This window comes from Echinops telfairi, unplaced genomic scaffold, assembly GCF_000313985.2.
Source record: "Echinops telfairi isolate 266 unplaced genomic scaffold, ASM31398v2 ScPeMD7_7468;HRSCAF=8506_2, whole genome shotgun sequence".
NCBI lineage: Eukaryota > Metazoa > Chordata > Mammalia > Afrosoricida > Tenrecidae > Echinops > Echinops telfairi.
In genome coordinates this window covers 1,396,777-1,399,839 of record NW_022111371.1, presented here as the reverse complement: position 1 = coordinate 1,399,839, position 3,063 = coordinate 1,396,777, and positions in this window count along the sequence as shown.

The following is a 3,063-nucleotide window of genomic DNA, read 5'->3' as shown; positions in this document are numbered from 1 at the left end:
AAGATATAGCACATATTCAAGAACTGATGATACTGAAGGAATAAATTCAAGCTGAAAAATAGTAATTAGTGAAAAAGCAAGGCTCTGGTAGTTAATAAAGTACTAATTGAAATGTTTCAATAAGCTGATACAATACTGGAATGACTCACTGGAAGATAGATACTTAACCAACTAACTGAAAGGCCCATGCTTGTTACAATTCCAAAGAATGTTGAGGTTATTGAAGTATATCATTAATATTTTATGCAAGTAAAAATTTGATGAAGATAATTCGAGTGGCTGTAGCAGTATATTGACAGGGAACTGAAAGAATTTCAAGCAAGATTCAGAAGAGAAAGTAAAATGAAGCATGCTATTGTTACATGGATCTTCTTTGAAAGCAGAGAATTCCAAGGAAATATTTGCGATGTTTTATTGACAATACGAAGGCATTTGATGATATGGATCATAGCAATTGATGACTTGTGATTATTTTACTGATAAGTGCTGTTTTCATTGTGAGGCACTGGTGGTACTCTTCAGAAGAATGATGTTGCCATAGCGATTTACATGCTTGGCCACAAAAAAATATATATCATATATGCTTGGTGAATAGCAATTGACCTCTAAAAGCTTACAAGCCAAAATATAAGGTGCAAGTATTGATATCTCCCTGTCTGAAGCAGAGAAGAGTACAGTCAATCCAGTGGACTAGTAGACGCCCAAACCTCAACTTCTATGATATTGATGACTAGGTACTTGGCTATCTCTACCAATCACTCTTAAAAGGATCACATTAGAAGGTTCTGGACGGAGTAGAAGAAAAATGTAGAATAAATTCAAAATCATTTTTAAAAATCTAGGCTTCCTGATTGGATAAAAATTGGTGGAACCCCTAAGACTATAGCCCTTAGTCATTTCTTAGGACTGGAATCCGTGGCTTCAATTCCATAGCTCAATTTTCAGCCAAACAATAGACAGGTCCATACGGTGTCCTATAAGACTAGGGAAATATTTACACCTAGAATAAGCAACCATTTGAGATACAAAGAGCAGATTTGGCCCATGGGCAATGTTCAGGGACAAGTATAGTAAGGAAACAAATTGAAATGGAAACAAGAAATATAACAGAAAGTCATAATAAAAAAATAAGATGTACAGCTTTGAAAACCAGAGGGGGAAGGTCTACTTTCTCCTAGAAGTTTTTATACATCAGAATTGTGTTGATGTCAATGAGTTCTGTTGTCTCTATATATGATTTGGTGAACACAAGGAGCAATTTTTGTCATTGACTCTTTCTTAAATGCACAGTACCTCACACGGTATCTGAAACATAACATTCTCAGTAGATATCAAAAGAAGGATGGGAAAGAGCAAAAAAAATAGACTAGAACTATGAAAATAACTATGAAATTCAGAAAAGATGGAAGTTGTCAAGGATTTATCTTGCTTGGATCCATAATCAATGCTCACGGGAGCAGCAGTCTGAGACTCAAAGACCCATTGTATAGGGCAAACCGGCTGCACAAGACTTCTTTAGAGTGTTGAACAGCAAGGGTGTTACTCTGAAGACTAAGGTTCACCTGATCCAAGCCATGGATGGTATTCCCAATCGCCTCATAAGCATATGAAAGTTCAACATTGAATAACGAAGACTGAAAAAGAATTGATGCATTCGATTTGCTTGCAATGCTTGAAAATTCCATGAACTGCCAAGAGGACAAACAAGTTTGTCTTAGAAGAAGTAAGCCCAGAGCAATCCTTAGAGGCAAAGATAGTGAGACTTCATCTAACCTTCTTTGGGCATGTTTTCAGGAAAGACAACTTCTTCAAGAAGGACAGCATGCTTGGTAAAATAAATGAACGGAGAAACAGAGGAAGGCCCTCAACAAGATGGATTGACGTAGTGGCTGCAACAATGGTCTCAAGCATAGAAATTATTGTGAGGATGGCACAGGACTGGGCAATGTTCTGTTCTGTTGGGCATAAGGTTGTTATAGGTCCAAAATGATTTAATGGCACCTAACAACAACATAAAAAGAATAGATAGATGATTCATAGATAGATAGATAGATAGATAGATAGATAGATAGATAGATAGATAGATAGATAGATAGATGATAGATAGACTGAAGGGTTGATGAAACATAGAGGAAAGGATGAAATGATTGATGGATTGAAGGAAGAACATCTGAGCAGATGGTAGGTGGATGTGTAAACAGGGTCATATCTAACTCTGTCCCACACTCACCTTAAAATTAATGCTCAGGTCCCACATGGAGATGCTAAGTTTATATTGTGGATTAACTGAAGGTTTACAGAGCAGGTTATCAGTTTTACACTCAATGGTTCATACACATTTTGTTTCAACTCATCCATTACATGCCTCTCAATGTACCATCAATTATCCCACATTCTCCCTGTGTTTTTTCTTTCCATAGCTCCTTCATTCCTAGCTCTTTGTACTTTGTCCTTGGATAAATGCCACCCTTTGGATCTTAATTGGCTGATTATCTTAATTTGTGACAGGAAATGGAAGTATAGAGATGAACAAGTTATTACAATATTTTCCCTTGAAGTTGTCAAAGGTTAATGAGAAAATAGACATAAAAATAATAAAGTAAAACATAGGTATTATTGTTGAAGCAGCTATAGAATTTATCTATTAAAATAATGAGGTGATTATTTATGGGGATCGTGTGGACAAAAATATATATATCTTCATAAATGGATAATTCTGGTGACTTTTTATAAGAGGAAAACTGTCCATTAAGTAGGTAGCGGTTGAAGGGTGTTGCTGCTGAAGGGAACAGCATGAAAAAAGACGTAGAGAGATGACACAGTTGTTATTAAAGAATCAAAATTATTAGTGTGCAAGGCAAAGAGGAGTTAGAGAGTTAGGAGTTAGAGGTGGAGAAGTTGAAGATTACAGAAGACCCACTCAGAGGTCTTAATCCATAGCTGTTTAAAAAGAATACTCTAACATACATTAAGCAGGAGAATTCCATGATCTGTTTCATTTTACATGCTTCTGTACAGCTGCATCTAGAAGGACAGGATGATGAGATTAATGATGGGAGCCAC